Here is a 17,112-nt window from a genome sequence, read left to right on the forward strand (position 1 = left end):
GCATTTATAAATTTAATCATCTTTTTATTCACTATAATCTGTCACCAGTTTGGTATTAACACCATAGTAGAGTCTTTGAAAACATTGGGTTGTATTTCCTTTGTTTCCATATCCTAGAAGAGCTTTTATAGCATAGGCTTCTCAGTTTATTTAAAGCTTATTTAAAATCACCTGAAACAGATATGAACAAAAAAGAAAATAGAAAGTAAAATATTTTTATTTGACATTTGGTTTGTTCTTTTTTATTTTTAACTGCCTTTTAAAGATTTTTTTTTTTTTGTAAATTCTGGAAACCCTTCTACCTCCAGGCTACACTCCCAGACCTATTTTATACCTTTTATTTGGAAACAGGGTCTCTAAGCCAGCAGGCTGGCTTTGAACCTACGTGATCCTCCTGTCTCCGCCTCCCAAGCGTGGAGATTACAAGCATCTGCCACCAAGTCCAGCATAAATTCTTTTAATTTAGTACTTCTTTGGAAATTATATTTTATATTTGGTTTTATTAGTGGTTGGCATTATATCTTACCCTGTATCCTTAATAAAGCTTAATCTAGTCAATATAATTTACCTTTTTCTAAATAACAGAATGCACTTAGAGCTTTTTCCGTATTCTGTGATTTAATACTTATTAACATTGTAAATATTTTTTGTGTCATATTACTTCCAAATATTTTATTATATTCTTCTGTATCACTTCATCTCCGTGTGTGTGTGTGTGTGTGTGTGTGTGTGTGTGTGTGTGTGTGTGTGTATGTGTGTGCACGCAGTACTGAGGATATAACCCAGTGGTTTTTCTACCTCCGGGCTATACTCCCAGACCTATTTTATATTTTATTTCTAAACAGGGTCTAACTAAGTTGCTGAGAGCCTCACTAAGTAGCTGAGGCTGGCTTTGAACCTGTGTGATCCTCCTGTCTCAGCCTCCCAAGTGCGGGAATTACAAGTGTCGCCACCACACCCGGCATCTCACCTCTTAACATAACTTACTTTGTATAAAATTCTAGATTGATGGCTATTTTTTTCTAAGCACTTTCAAACAGCTTTATATTTCCTTCTGTCATTTATTTGTTTCCACAAAGAATTCAGTTGTGCATCTGGTTTTCATTGCTTGTAGGCCTCTATTTTCTTTAGAATCTCTAATTGACTTTAATATTCTAAATTATCAATAGGATACAATTATATGTGGATCTTTAAAAACTATTTCCATCTTGAGACTTGACTTGTATCTACTATTCATTTCATAACTGTGGGTTACTTTATACATAATTATTTATACATATTTACAATTATACATATTTATACATAATTATTTGCTGTGAGCTTATCTTAATCAGCAGTTGTCATCAGTAGAGCCTCTACATTGTCTTAGATTTAGAGGGCAAGTTTCCATTTCCCTAGCCTAATAGCCTACAGGAATGCATGTAGTACAGACCCAGACCTGATGTCATGTGCAGTAAAAGCATAGAGTTTCATTTTTTATTGGGATTGGCTATACTCACCTATGCCGGAGAGGAACACTCCAGAGTATAGTCACAAACTATGCCTTTGTATAGTCAAGACTCTCACTACTTGTCTCCTTTGTTTTTTCAGCACACTTTTATCTAATCCTTGCACCTGTGTCTTTGATTCCCAGCACTCACAACATAGTAAGCCCTCAGAATAAACGGTCTGCTTGTTCCAAGGATATAGCATATTTAATCCATATTCTTTCCAAATTATCTCTACTGCTTTAATTTCCATTCATTGCTTTGGCTCTGAAAATTTAATTTTTATTGCACCTGAAACTTTCCTTTTTTTCCTTTTAAACTCATATATGATTTTTATTTTAAATCTGATTTACCTGAGAAACTGTCTAACATATGTTCTATTTACCCTATGAATCAGAATCCTCTTGTAATTATAATGATTTTGATGGGAATTATTCTAAAATATATTTTTATAACTAGTTAGACAGAATAAGATAAAAATAACACAGTCTTTTAAAAATGTTTTCAACCCAGGTATAGAAAAAGTTCATGTTTGGAAAACATTAGGCCGAACTTTACCACTTTGCTGTTGCCACTTCAACAGATAACTACATAATTTCCATCTTCTTCAGTAAAATGAACATTATAATCATAATATGCTAAAAAAACATTTTTAAATTACTATGCTTATGTGTGTACATATATTTTACATACTTTTTAAAGATTGGTTTAAACTTTAAACATTAGAAATAACATAATTAATCAAATAATATATTACATAGTAGAACTTCAATACATATATCAGGTATGTACAAAAACAGTTAGAAATATGACAGTAGTTTGATGGCCAATTGAAAATTTGTCTTAATGTTCTTCTTAAATTACATGGCCACAGATAGAGAAGACTTTTTGTTCTTATATATAATATTTATATTTTTGTCTGTTCTTTTACTGTGAATTAATCATTAATCATCATGTGTCATTTGAGTTATGCCTGACTCATTTGACAAAAATTGTCTATTTTATTCTCTAGTTTCTCTATTTTTCACTTCTCATCTTTGATGAATAAAAAACTAAAAGTCTCAGTATTATAAGATAAACAATAATTCATTTTTGAATCACAACTGAGTTTCTAACCATGAATCAAATACATGTACCGATGAAATATTTTATTTTATTTTATTTTATTTTTTATTTTTATTTTTTTGTGGTACTGGGGTTCCTGGAAGCCCTTCTACCTCCGGGCTACACTCCCAGACACATTTTTGTTTTTTAAAATCAGGGTCTCTTAAGCCAGCGTGGCTGGCTTCGAACCTACGTGATCCTCCTGTTTCAGCCTCCCAAGCGCAGGGATTACAAGCGTGTGCCAACACGCCCTGCCTGATGAAATATTTTAGATACTCAGAGTATTCTTGAACTTTTCCTGACTTGTTACCATATTCTAATTAATTGTCTTGTATGAAACAAATTATAGATAGGGAAAAGTTACTCTGCGCATACAAATAAAACCCTAACCATTATCATTGCCCTGTTGCATCCTACGAAGACCCTTTCCTTTCCAAGCCCATCAGTGACTTGGTGGTTGAGGCCAGACAAGGACCCAATCTTATTATACACTCCTATTTTGTCTAGACCATTGTATTGACTGTGGTATCTATACACTATTTTGTTAACACAATTAGAACTATAACCTAGAGCTCCCTCTATATATGTATTCATTTTCAAAGCCAACTGTAAAACAGTAAAAGAAAAAATACTTAATCGTTCTTCTATCCTTTCTATCTCCTACTGAGAATATCATCTTCTTTGAGATAATCATACCATCTGTCTTCTACTTCATTTAAGGTAAGTTTTTATTTAAAACAAAACCTCTGATTAAATATAGATTCTATGTTTTTCAAATATTCTACATTTATAGAAAATTAGTTTGGTGCATCCCTTTGGTCTATGGTTAATAGTGCTATTTAATTACTCTTTTCAGATAAATATCTTGGTGGCCTTTGCCTTATGCTCGCTGCAGAATGCTGTAGCTCTCAGAGAGGGCAACTTCTCTTCATCACTGTGCCATTCGAGTTACTGAGCTTACTGCCAGAGTATATGTGCACTGTATGTGCTCTGTTGCTATAGATAGGAATGAAGATTAGATCTGGAGACATATGGGATGGGGAGAATGAATATTTAGAAAACCTATAATTGGATATTACTTCGAATCCCACTGGTTTCCTTTCCATGTGAGAAAAGCTTCTGTGTTTCTGGTAGTTCTATCTCCCTAAGCACCCTTACCTACAAACAGGTGGGAGACCAGAAATAGAAATAAAGACTTGAAATATCATTTAAATTCAGAATTCATAGCTTGAGCCCCAGTGAGGCAGACAAACTTGCAAGATGCGAAGCATAATGAAATAGAAGAGCAGGAGGGAAAAATGCGTAGGAATGACAAAAAAAAAAAATGTATGGAGAAGAGCATAAAAGGGAAAAGAATACAAGGTGCACAACTTTTGGTGTGTGTGTGTGCTAGTAGGGATGGAATCTTTCTACCTCTGGGCTATACTTCCAGACATGTTTTATATATTTTTACTTGGAAACAGGTTCTCTTAAGCCAGCAAGGCTGGCTTCGAACCTGCGCCATCCTCCTGTTTCTGCCTCCCAAGCACAGGGATTACACCACGCCTGGCTAAAGTGCACAACTTTTAAAGAAGCTAAGATTTACTTCAAACTCCACAGCATTTTTATACAGATGTTAATCCAAGCTTTTCACTTAGGAATAAAGATTATTGGTGACTCACTTATATAAAATGGTGAACAGGTTTAAGGGACAATTCATCATGAAATGATTAATCATTAAAAAGCCAGAGAACCATGATAAGAGAAATACCAAATTTTAATGACTACTACCCAGTGTAGGAAAGAAGGACCTTGTAGTCATATGTTTAATCACTTCAAAAGACTATTTGAAAGAGATGCTGACACCGTATACTTGAAAGAAGTCACAGCATTAATCCATTAAAACATTTATGATCTATAAGAAGGATCACAATGGTTGACCAGGGGCATAAACATTAAAAATCTTGCATTAGCCAAGATTTTTACTTTTTAGATTATATCTGACATGAAGCTCTCGCAGTACAGGCAAATGTCTTTGTAAGAGTTTGCTACCATAGGATATCATTATGTCAACTCGATATCAAGTCTGAAAAAGAATTGTGTAAGCAAAGTACTGTTTAAAGTCACCTCTGTCCAGAGGGGGGAAAAACATAACCCAAACTTGCTAGACTTGAATATTTGTCCCCTTAATCTGCATTTCAGAGGGATATAAATCAATGTTCTCTAATATGAAGGCTGCTATATCCCGACTTAAAACCAAGATCAAATTTTAGCTAGAATTCTGCAACAATACCCTCTAAAACATTTTGCAAGAAATGAATGAAATCTCCCCAACCACCCCATGTCTGTGAGGCCAGGCTAAATGGATTACCTCTTTGCTTTACTGGGGTCCTGGCCTTAACAGATCACACCGCATCTGCTCAGGAAGCAGCTTACACAGAGCCATCCTGTCACGCTTCCAACACTGTGGGCGGTGATAAGTTTTGACTGTGCAGCCAGCATATGTCATGATAAATTTTCAACTCTCTAAGTTAAGAGAAAACACACTGTTCTCAGATCAAGATTAGGCTTGATTTCCCACCCACCCTCTCCCTCCAACACATTTTGGAACAAACATAAGTAAATACTTGACAGGTGAAATGTTACCGGCACCATTCACGGAAACAAAATGAACCCTAAGTGGAAAGTGTTAATTCACCAGTGCAGTCGCATCCATTAGCAGAAAAAGGATTCCTGATCCTTTTAATGTAGCCACAGAGAAGAGAAACTTCTGTTCCCGTGGGCGGCAAGATAAGTCTATGTGGGCACACTGGGGACTTTTTAATGAAACTCCTTTATACCCCATGTGTTGTCAATTTTCTATGTTTGTCTGCATAATCTTTATGGCCAGATTTAAATCCCTTTGCTATTCCTGTGCTGCCCACATGTCAGTGCCTCCTGCATTCAGTGGAGCTTCTTTTCTCACTTGCTATTCACTGAAGAAAGGGGGTTGACAATATATCTATCCAGCAGATTCCATGAGAGAGACTCAGAGAGAAAGGATCGCACATTATAACCAGTCTCTCGGGTTGGTGCTTGACCAGTGTGCCAGCAACACACTTCACACGTGTGCACACACACCACACACACACTCACTCCGGTTCGCACATGCAGAGCCAACAGCAGCCTGTATCCAATCACTCAAGCACATTCATTGGCTTCAAAAGCAGAGACAAAGGGGGCAGCTGTTCTTATTCACAGCAAGTGGGAAAACAGTTACTATGCAAAGAGATCTGGGACTTGGCTGCAACTGGTGAAACCCACATGGTTCTGGCTGGTCTACAGGAGTTTTAAGAATATTGTAGAAAGTTGGGGGTCCTTGTAACCCAGTAAAATTCACTGCATTTTTAAAGGAGAACAGGTACTTTAAAGGTATATGCCTGAGTAAGAAGCCACCATGTTTCAAAATAGTAACACAAAAACCAGGAAATTCAGGATCAGCATTTACATCAGAAAATAAGTTGTTCTCTTTTGAAGATTCAATTAAAAGTCATTTCTGTAGTGAAACAAAATGGAATTTGATATATGAATAAAATTTCAGGCACGTGTGAATTCCATAAAATTGGTTATACCTATAAACTGGTATCTTCAAGGGCAATAAAAAATACCTCATATCAATTTGAAATTTTGTGTTTGCATGAATCTGTTGAAAATATTTTACATTTTACATTTTTTTAAAAGATAGAGGAGGCCGGGCATGGTGGTGCACACTTGTAATCCCTGCACTTAGGAGGCGGAGACTGGAGGATTGCTCAGGTTCGAAGTCAGCCACGCTGGCTTAAGAGACCCTGTTTCCAAATAAAAATGTAAAAATGGGTCTGGGAGTATAGCCCAGAGGTAGAAGGACTTCCAGGTACCCCAGTACCACCAAAAAATAAAAAATGAAAAAACAAAAAGAGGAACAATTAACAATATACCTACTTGCACTACAGATTCCTGAACATGCATTTGTAAAACGGTAGTCCTTGGACCAGGAGCATCAGAAACATGGGATCTTGTTAAAAAAGCAAATTCTCACTTGGCACAGTGATGCATACCTGTACTTTCAGTACTTGAGAGGCTGAGACAGGGGAATCACAGGTTAGTTCAAGACCAGCACCCAGCAACTCAGTGAGTTTCTGTTTTAAAATACAAAAAATAAAAGAGTTGAAGTTATAGCTCAGAGGTAGAACACACCTGGGTATGATTCTCAGTAACACACACACACACACACACACACACACACACACACACACACATGCAAATTCTCAGGAAACTATATTATACTATCCAATAATCATTTTAAACAACTCCTATAATGGAAATGAAAGCTTGACAACCATTCCCTTAGCAAAAGCAAAATGTTAATAATACTTACGAGGATATATTATTTTCAAACATTTGAGGGAAAAAAGTAGAGAGAAATTCCATAAAAATTTAAACAACCCATGAAAGAATCTGCAATGAAAAATCAAGAAGTTTAATCATTGTAATGGATTTCTTGTAGCCAAGAGGATGAAAATCTATATTTCTTTCTCTGGCATATAAGGCTTTTCACAATGTTTCCCATGTATGTCTCCAGGCCCATTCATTACTTCAGTTATTTACCCAGTTCATCACTAAACTGTTATTTATTAAGTGTCTGCTGCATTTGAATACCACACAAGTAAACAAGGATAGACAAATAATTATATCCAACCCCCATAACCAAAAAGCACCTAACATACAGTTCCATGTGTCCCATCCCCTACCCTTTGGTAAATCTCAAACCAGATCAGGCTTTTTCTGATTCTAAAACACTATTCCACACCTCTCTCTTGTTTTTCCACCAGAAAGTCTCATCCATTCCATAAGATCCAGCTCAAATAGGTCAAGTCTTACCATATTTCCTGGGTAAGATTTGTTACTTTTTAAATTCTGGGTTCTCTCAGAAATATACCACTCTTTCTGCACTTATCACAGGGAAATTCCCTAATGTACATGATGTACATTCACAAACATATCAGAGCTAGTCACTAAGCTAAATATGAGAAGGTGGGAGGGGAGAGAAAATGGGGAGGGAATTGGGTTAGGGCTAAATGAGTGATGTGTGCATGTGTGCCTCTACCATCTTGTACCCCATTAAGATGTATGACTATAGTGTACCAATAAAAATAAAATAAAATCCACTACAATGGGGGTTACATCTTAAGATCAGAGCCTAGCAAATTGAGTAAGTAAGTAAGTATTTGAGATATTTCTTGTATGTCACACAAGTGACTTGAAGTAAAGACATATAAAGTTAGGAAAGAGAGCTAGCAAAATTAATACCTATTTTAGTCCCTGTAGAAAGTGAAACACTTTTAAGCACATTATAACTGTAATGAGTAACAAGATACATTAAAGTACTTAATACAAATAGCTTCTGACCCATTTTTATTGCCCAAAACTGATCACTAAAAAATTACCAAACATATTATGTAGGAGATTGTAAGACGGTGGACAAAATAAATCAACCTATAAATGATACAAACTTAAGACACTGGACTCTGCAAGAAACTTCAGAGATTTTTCTGGTAAACCTACTTAGGAGACTGATGTTCATTAAAGTATAGTGACTTGAACAAAGGCAGATTTTTTTCCTATTCCCCTCAAAATATCCAAAATAAGGAGAAAAAAATCTAAATGTAGATGATAGTAAATTTTTACTCTTGATCAATGAAAGTAGAAACTAATATGTGATTCATGATACACATGATTTTTAGTATCCACAAAGGAGTTCAATATTCACATTGATTACATATCAAAATCATGGATTCTATTTGGACCTAATTTCCTCAAGGATCCAGAAAGGCAAAGCCAACTTGTAGCACAAACTATCCTCCAGTCGTCAAAGCTTCTCATAAAGAGAATCTGTTAGCTGGGTGTGATGGCTCACACTTGTAATCCCAGGGCTTAGGAGGCTGAGACAGGAGGGTCGCACAGGTTCAAAGCCAGCCTCACCTACTTAGTAAGGCACTCAGCAATTTAGTGAGACTCCATTTGCAAATAAAATATAAAATAGGTCTGGAAGTAGAGCCCGGAGGTAGAAAAGCTCCTGGGTTCTACCTCCAGTACCACATGCACACATACAAAAAAAGGAGAATCTGTTAGGAGTATGATGATGGTTCTCAAACAGAACTGATCCAAATCACAGCTTTCATATTTGTTGGCTCTGTGCATTCATTCAATAACTGATTATCTTCTAACTTAGTCTTCTTATCTTTTAGAATGAGGATAACAAAAAAGCATTCTGGGATATTAAAGTGAAACTGTATGAAAAGTAATTGTCTCTGTGCCTAGCACAACATATATACAGTGAAAACCTCCTTTGTTGGCTATATTCTGAAATCATTCCTAAGAAGTCTTCATGTAGGTCAAGTTAGAAAAGGCCTAGAAAAGGCATAAAAGATATTCCCACTCACTCATTTTATGAATAAAGCAAACCGAGACTCAGAGAAATATCTCAACTACCAAAAAGCAATTCTATTTTCACTAGATTATAAACAACTTCATGGTTCTCAGTGTCTGTGATAGTTACCTACTGTTGCAGTATCAGTACTGCAATATCAATTCAGAAAAACATGGCCATCTCAAACAGCACACATTTATTATCTCACTATTTTTATAATAAAGAATTTTGGGCTCTACGTGGCTGAATCCTGGATTTTAGTATGTTTTACAAGGTGACAATGAAGGTTTGAGGCAGGGCTATAGTCCCAAGTGAGGCTAGAAAAGGATACATTCCCAAGCTCACTGAAGTCTTTGGCAGATTCAGTCTTATGTGGATATAGGACTAAGGGCTTCAGTCTCTTGCTAGCTGTCACTTGGAGATATATCTCTCTTAGAAGCTGCCTGTGTCCATTGTCTTGTGGGCCTTCTTAACACGGGCAGCTTACAATACAAGAGTGTGCTTCTTGAAGTCAGCAAGCAAGGGAGAGACTCCTGAAAGATGGGCCTGACAGTCCTATCCTGGTAATCATGGGCATGCAATCACTTAGATTCCATCCCTTTTGATGTCTTCTGTTGTTTAGAAGTAAGAAACACAGCCATACCATGCTAGATTATTTTAATTATTATATTTTATTTTGCAAGAGTATATCCAAAATTCCATACCACCACAGAGTTTACTTTTATATCTTCTATACTTTTAAAATCTGAATGTATCTTTTTGAGCCATATTTTTTGCTGATTCTCCCAGACTGGAGTTTTGGGTTTTTGTTTGTTTCTGTAAAAAGTCTTAACAGATTCTTTTCTCTCATATGAAGATGTATGTTTTATTCTATTGACATGGTCTTTTGTAAAACCGAACTTTTTAATTTTAATAAAGTATACTTTAATTAGTGCATAGATTCCTAAAGTCAGTGTAATGTCTCCAGTGTGGATGGGGGGGGGGTGGAATGGTTCAGAGAGTGGGGTAATAGCCTCTAGTAAGATATGGAATAAAAATAAGTGGGTGGCAGAAGTGCCCAAGGGGACACAGAATAATTTTGTTTCTCTGAAAAGGGGAAGGCAAGCCAATAAGGTGGGTACTTTATGTTTAAGCATCATATCTAGAAAGTAATCAACAAATCCAAGGCCATCTAAATTTTCCTCTATGTCAACAAGGAATTTCATAATTTTAATAGATCATTGATCTATTTTGGTTATTTTTTGTGAACAGTACAAGTCTGTGACTGGATTATTTTATTTTAATTATTTTATTTTGCAAGAGGATATCCAAGATTCTAGCACCATTTGTTGAAAAGACAATGTCCTCCTCATTGTATTGGCTTTGCTTTTCTACCAAAATTCAGTTGACTATATTTATGGGAGTGCATTTACAGGCTGTATTCTGTTACATTCATCTATTTTCTTATTCTTTCACTGATAACACACTGTCTTGTTTGATGTAGCATCATAGTAAGTCTTTTTGTGTGTGATACAGAGGAGGATTTAATTGAGAAATATTCCACCTCCAAACGACATCTCCAGCTTTTTTTTTTGGGGGGGGGGGGTGTCTGGAGAATGAGCCTAAAGGCATTCTACTTCCAAGCTACACTCCTAGCCTGATTTTATTTCTATTTGCAAACAGGATCTCACTAAGTTAATGAGAGCCTCATTAAGCTGTCTATGCTGACTTTGAATCCACAATCCTGTCTCAGCCTCCCAAATATTGGGATTTCAAGCATGTGCCACAACATCTGGCTTGTAGTTGATCTTAAAGTCAGGTAGTGTTAGTCCTCCAACTTTATCCTTTTTCTTCAATATTGTATTGGTTATTCTGGGTCTTTTCATGTCTCTATGTAAAGATTAGGTCAGTTTACAATATCTAAAATAAATAAATTAATAAATAATGACTTTTGGGGACTTTGGGATTGTGTTAAATCTACATATTAAATTGGAGAGAGCTCACATATTAAAATACTATGTCTTATCATTCATAAGTATGGTATATCTTTTCATTTATTTTATTATTTGATTTAACAAGTTTGCTATTTTTATATACATCTTATGCATATTTTGCTACATTTATTCCTACTTATTTAACTTATTGTGGTACAAATGGAAATTTTACTTTTTAATTGCTTCCTCCTATACAGGACACCAATTATCTTGTATTCTGAAATTTTTTGTTGTTGTTGTTTTTGTTTTTTGGGTTTTTGTTTGTTTGTTTGTTTGGTTTTGGTGGTACTGGGGATGCAACCCTTCTACCTCTAGGTTACACTCCCAGACCTATTTTATATTTTATTTGGAAACAGGGTCTCTTAAACCAGCGCTGCTGGCTTCGAAACTGCGCGATCCTCCTGTCTCCGCCTCCCAAGCATGGGGATTACAAGTGTGCGCCACCACGCCTGGTTTATATTCTGAAATTTTGATGTAATTTCTGTGAGTTCCGGGGTTATTTTGTTTGTGTTTTGTTTGTTTGGGGTGTTTTTGTTTTTGTTTTTGTTTTTGTTTTTTTGGTCTGGTGGTAGTGATTCAGATTTTCCATGTAGGCAATCATGTCATCTCCAACGAAATTTTACTTATCCCTTCCAAACACTATAGATTTTTCTTCTTTTCTTATCTCACTGTACTAGCTGAGACTTACAGTAAAATGCTGAGGAAGAGTGGTAAGAAGAGATGTCCTTGCTTGAGCTTAGTGGAAGATCACTTTGTTTCAGGCCACTAAATATGACATTACCTGTAGGTTTATATAGATATTCTTTATCAAGTTGAAGAAGTTCCCTTCTATTCCTAGTTACTGCCCCTGGCTGTTTTAACCTTATGGGGAACTGTTCTGTTTTGTGTAGTCCACACTCTTTCTTCTTACAATTGAGCTCTTCCTGTCTATTCTTCCTCTACTGAGCATCACGGAGCCTTCCTCTCTGTTGCCCTACTGTTGTCTCATCACATCTTACCTGAATGGTCGAACAGCTTTCTCTTCAATCATACTGACTCTGCTTTCTCCCTCCTCTATTCTGGTGATCTGCATATTACAGTCAAGCTTTTTATCCCAAAGCACTATGTTCAAATTTCCAAATAGCTTTCTTTTGACCACGATAACCTAACCAAGTGTTTAAGACATATTATCCATCACTATAAACTGCTCTACCAAGTTTTCACTACGCCTGGAGTAGTTGTTTGAAGTGATGGAAGGTGCTGGGCATGGTGGCATATGCTTGTAATCCCTGAGCGTGGGAGGCTGAGACAGGAAGATCACACAGGTTCAAAGCCAGCCTCAGCTACTTAGTGAGGCTCTCAGCAACTTAGTGAGACCCTGTTTCCAAATAAAATATAAAATAGGTCTGGGACCGTAACTTGGAGTTAGAACGCCCCTGGGTTCCATCCCCAGGACCACCAAAAATAAATAAATAAATAAATAAATAAATAAATAAATAAATAAATGGAAGGAAGGAAGAAAGGAAGGAAGGAAGGGAGATAAATTAATGCAAAGAAAGCTAAATTCTCCAAACTTTCTAAATAACACTATGAGAAACATTACTTTTATCCCAAGCACAGCCTTAGGCTTGTCTTCTGTATTTTCTTATGCTATATCCTGACTCTAAAAAACTCCTGGATCACTTCTACAAAGAGGTCTTTTAAAATCATCCCTCCATTCTTATTGACGAGCTAGTGATCTCTGCTCTAATCACTACACTCCTGGACCACTTCAACTTAATTTCCATTTAACCTCACTGCTCTCAGTCTATCTCCTTTCCAATCAGGACAGAACACTGCTGCCAAAGCCAGTTTCACTGCCTGCCAGTCCTCAAACCCTGTGTTTGCTTCCTGTCACTACAACATAAAATTCAAATTCTTTAACAATTGATTTTCTGGCTCTTCAAATGAGTGCCTTTGCTGGGAATTCAGACAAATGAAAGAACATTTGTATGTTGTCCCTTTATGTTGTCTCTGCACTGTGGTCAGGTTGTATAAACCAATGGTTCTCACAGCAACTCAAAATGTTACATTTCTCTATCTTAGTCTGAATTATCTGAGTTTAATTTATATGTCTTCAGGAAGTCTACTCTGACCAAAGAAGGATGGAGGAAAGTCATACGCTGATATTTTCCTTAGAAAAGTTTGACCTATTTGATTTTTTCCTCAAGATTACTATCACTTCATTCATAACTGATGAGTCCCTGAATCACACCACCTCTTCCTACAATAGTGAAGAAGCACAATCAAGAAATGAAAAATGAAACAAAGCACTTGGTAACAAATTCAAATGTACTTTATAAGATAGTTTCTCTTTTGATTGTAGGTCTTAAAGGGATCACATCACTTCTTTCTAACCTCTCCCTGTATCTGGTATACTTTGTTTTACAATCATCAAAAAATCAAAGTACAATTAGTTATATTTTACTACATAAAGATACAGATGTGTTATGTTTGGATAAAATTGAATATTTATGTGTGCTCTAAGTGAGGCGTGCCAAAATCACCTCTGTTATAAAATACATTACATTACTATATTTACTAAAACATTTTGTCTTTTAAATGGTGCTTTATCTTCCATTATAGTCAGTAAGCCATAATTCACCAGTGCATCAGAGAAAAACTATTTCATTATTAATCTTTTTAAAAATATTTCTATGATGAAAATAATAAAATATTTTCACTATTTTTCTTAGGTCATCACTATTTTTCTCAGATCTTTATATAAAACACTTCAAGGTTTATAGATGATACAGTGATTAGCCAGTGGGTTAAATTATGTTAAAAAAAAGTAACTATTTTCCACCCTCATCTGTATCACAATTTTAAAATAAATAATAGGTAGGTGAGGTAAGTAGGCATGAAAAGTGTTTCTTTTTTAAGAAGGTGTCTTACAAAATCAAGAAGTTTTCTGATTATGATGTAGACCATTGTGACTTCACATATAATACTCATTATTAAAAAGCTGTGGAGATTCCAGTGTTAAAATATTTTATGTGCTTAAGATGGCAAGCATGTTTTTGATTTTGAATGCCCAAGCCATTTGTTGGAGTGATTAGTATAATTTGAACTCATAAAGATGAGTGTTCCACATTGTAATGCCACTGTTAAGATACCCTGATCTAGCATTGTACTTTGAGTTTCTCCTGCAAATCACATTCTCACAAAAATATCCACTTGAAAGGGTACTAAGAACAGGGTCTTTTTATACACAAATGTCTTGTTCTGGGGAGTAAAAATATTCCAGGCTACAGAGAGGCAAATAAAGCCAGTATTAAAAGTGGTGAGTTAGGTAATACTTTAGAGGGAGAAAAGGCCCAGGTCTTGAGGAATTCTGACAAAGAATATGTAACCCACCCTGGGACGATGTGGTTATGCCATGTAGGTGAAGTAACCCTGGGTGAGCCTTGAAGGATGAGAAGGAGTTATCCAGTCGGTAAAGAAGAAAAGGTAAGGCCAGATGTGTCAGGTAACAAGAGTCAACCAATTCTGTGGATAGAGTATAAGAAGTATCATGCTAGAAGCTAATGAAGTCCAGGATGCTGGATATGGACCCATCGTGCACCATTCCATATTTCACCCATTCATTATACACTTCTGCCCATGGACCATGATGAAAGCACACCCAGAGAATCCAGGGGCCTTGGCATGAGTCCCCCTAAATTGCATCTGCTCCAGGCCTACCTACTTACTTGTAAAATGCAAAAGAAATAAGTGTCCATTTTCAGAACACATTAAATTTATGCATTTATTTACTACATATATATTTACTATTGCCATAAAAATCACTAACCTAAATCTGAATTTTATACACACCATTCTGCCATTTAGCACTGTTTGGCCATATGTTTAAGGTGTTTGTTTTCACGTATCTATGTCTGCCTATATAAATACTTAATATGTGATATGTAATTAAAGTGTGTGTGTGTGTGTGTGTGTGTGTGTGTGTGTGTGTGTGTGTACATTTACATTTATCAAAAACCAGGGGGAAAAAACAACACTGTTCTTTACCCTGGTGACCATGATTTTCCAGTCCTGTCACAAGTGGTAACAAGGAATAGTAGCTGAGGTTCACCTGAAAAACCACTGTAATGAACCCATCAGGCACACTGCAAAGCAATATTTTGTTCTTCTGACCATTAAATATATATCCCGCCCCTTTCAACTCTGCATAAATTGCATAGTCAGTGTTATTTACCCATTGGACCTGGCAGCCATAACTTGGTGCCAGCCGATTACAGGACTTTTGCCTAGTGAACTTTATGTTCTCCCATTGAATCTGTTTATTATTGCTGTTCCTGCTTTGGAACATGACTTCCCTAGAAAGCTTTTCTTCAGTCAGTCTCCGTGCTGGAAACAGACAACAGCTTGAAGCCAGCAGCTGCTCTTGAACAAAGCAGGTAGAGAGGCACGAAAGGCCACTGAATCCCTGACAATAAGCACATCATGACATAATTACAGTAAATCTCCAGAGTGACCTGCGCGCATTCAGGGCCATATGGCTATTTTTGGTGTGGAAACATGTAGTCCAAAGCCACAGTTTAATCTAGCCACTTCCCACTGTATTCCTGATAGCATGAAATTAATTTTTTATCCAGAAAATTAACATGAATATTTATTGATGGAAGCAAAGACTATCTTTGTGCCATATTTTACCTAAAGCTATATGAATAGGTGAATAGAACATTTTGTTTTCTTTTGTTGTGTAGCTGTTGGTGTTTTTTTTGTTTGTTTCTCTTGGTGTTTTACCTCTAGTAATACTTTTATAATATGTAATATTTGAACTTCCTTCTCTTCTCTATCTCTGATTTTTTTTAATTGGGCAGTGTTTTTCCAATGTTGCATATGACTGTCCACATTTCTTTTAATGTCTTCATTTGACTTTGACCAGATTAATAGGATTTACTGCTACTGTAGCTTACTCAGAAAAAAACAAACATATTTTCAGTACAGACAATGCTTTGTGGTCCATCCTAGATTAATAAACTGTCCTCTTTGCCTTTGCTTCAGGAAATAATTTAGATGACAGAAGACTTAGATGCAAACATATATGTCAGAGAGGTATATCAGGCCAGAAGCCCAGTTTTCTAAACTTCCTAAGAGGTTTCTTGGAGCAAGTCTAGTGTTACCAGATCAATAGAACAAGTTTCAGATATATGTGAAAACTTTTATCATTGTCATGCACATATTTTCCATGCAATCCACTTGTGGATTTGATTTTTTGAGAGCTTTAAGACAGTTAAGTATTGTTCTATGCATTCACAGAATGCAGAGGTCCCATCTTGCTAACAATGGGCCAAATAATCAGACCCTAGCCGGGCGTGGTGGCGCACGCTTGTAATCCCCGCGCTTGGGAGGCAGAGACAGGAGGATCGCGAAGGTTCGAAGCCAGCCGCGTGCGCTGGCTTAGGAGACCCTGTTTCCAAATAAAAATGTAAAAATAGGTCTGGGAGTGTAGCCCGGAGGTAGAAGGGCTTCCAGGAACCCCAGTACCACCAAAACAAAAAAATCAACAAAAAAAAAAAATCAGACCCTAGAGTGAGTCTAATCTAAACCAAGGCTCCTGGAGGATACTGAGAAAGCCACCCTGTGACTTGAGAGGATGTTTATTTCCTGAAGACTTTGAACATAAAAATACTTTGTTTTAGTATTGCCTTAAATAAAAAGGAGTTGAATGGAAAACTGCTTTGATGGGAAGATTTAAAGAACACATAGATTCATATCAAAGAGGGGCCACATACAAAGTGGACCCACTTCAGAGTTTTCTCCCTGCCACAAGCTTCCTCCACTACAGTAAGACTTATGAGACTGGAATATATTTCCAGGTTGGCTCTTTGCTTGGTAGATAATAAGTATGTCTCTCCTCTGTCTGATATTGTCAATCGTCAGGCTTTCTGGTTTCATTGTCATGAAAAACCAAATAAATCCCTCATAATAGAAATAAATACTTCACTATCTGTGCCACTCTGATGAGTTAAATTGCTAAACCTTCTAATTCCTTTAAGTCTCTTCTTGAGAACTTTAGGCATCTGATGCATTGATTGGCTCCTGTGCTTGATTGCATATGTGAACAACAACAACAACAACAACAACAACAACAACA

General features: G+C 36.4%; 1 protein-coding gene across 3 annotated transcripts in view; it reads left to right on the top strand.

Annotated features, from left to right (window-relative positions):
• Positions 1-17,112, top strand: part of NKAIN2 (sodium/potassium transporting ATPase interacting 2) — a gene marked incomplete at both ends in the record, with an annotated part of 1,067,732 nt that overhangs the window by 893,877 nt on the left and 156,743 nt on the right. The window lies entirely within an intron of this gene.

This window comes from Muscardinus avellanarius (assembly GCF_963383645.1).
Source record: "Muscardinus avellanarius genome assembly, chromosome: 8".
Classification (NCBI taxonomy): Eukaryota; Metazoa; Chordata; class Mammalia; order Rodentia; family Gliridae; genus Muscardinus; species Muscardinus avellanarius.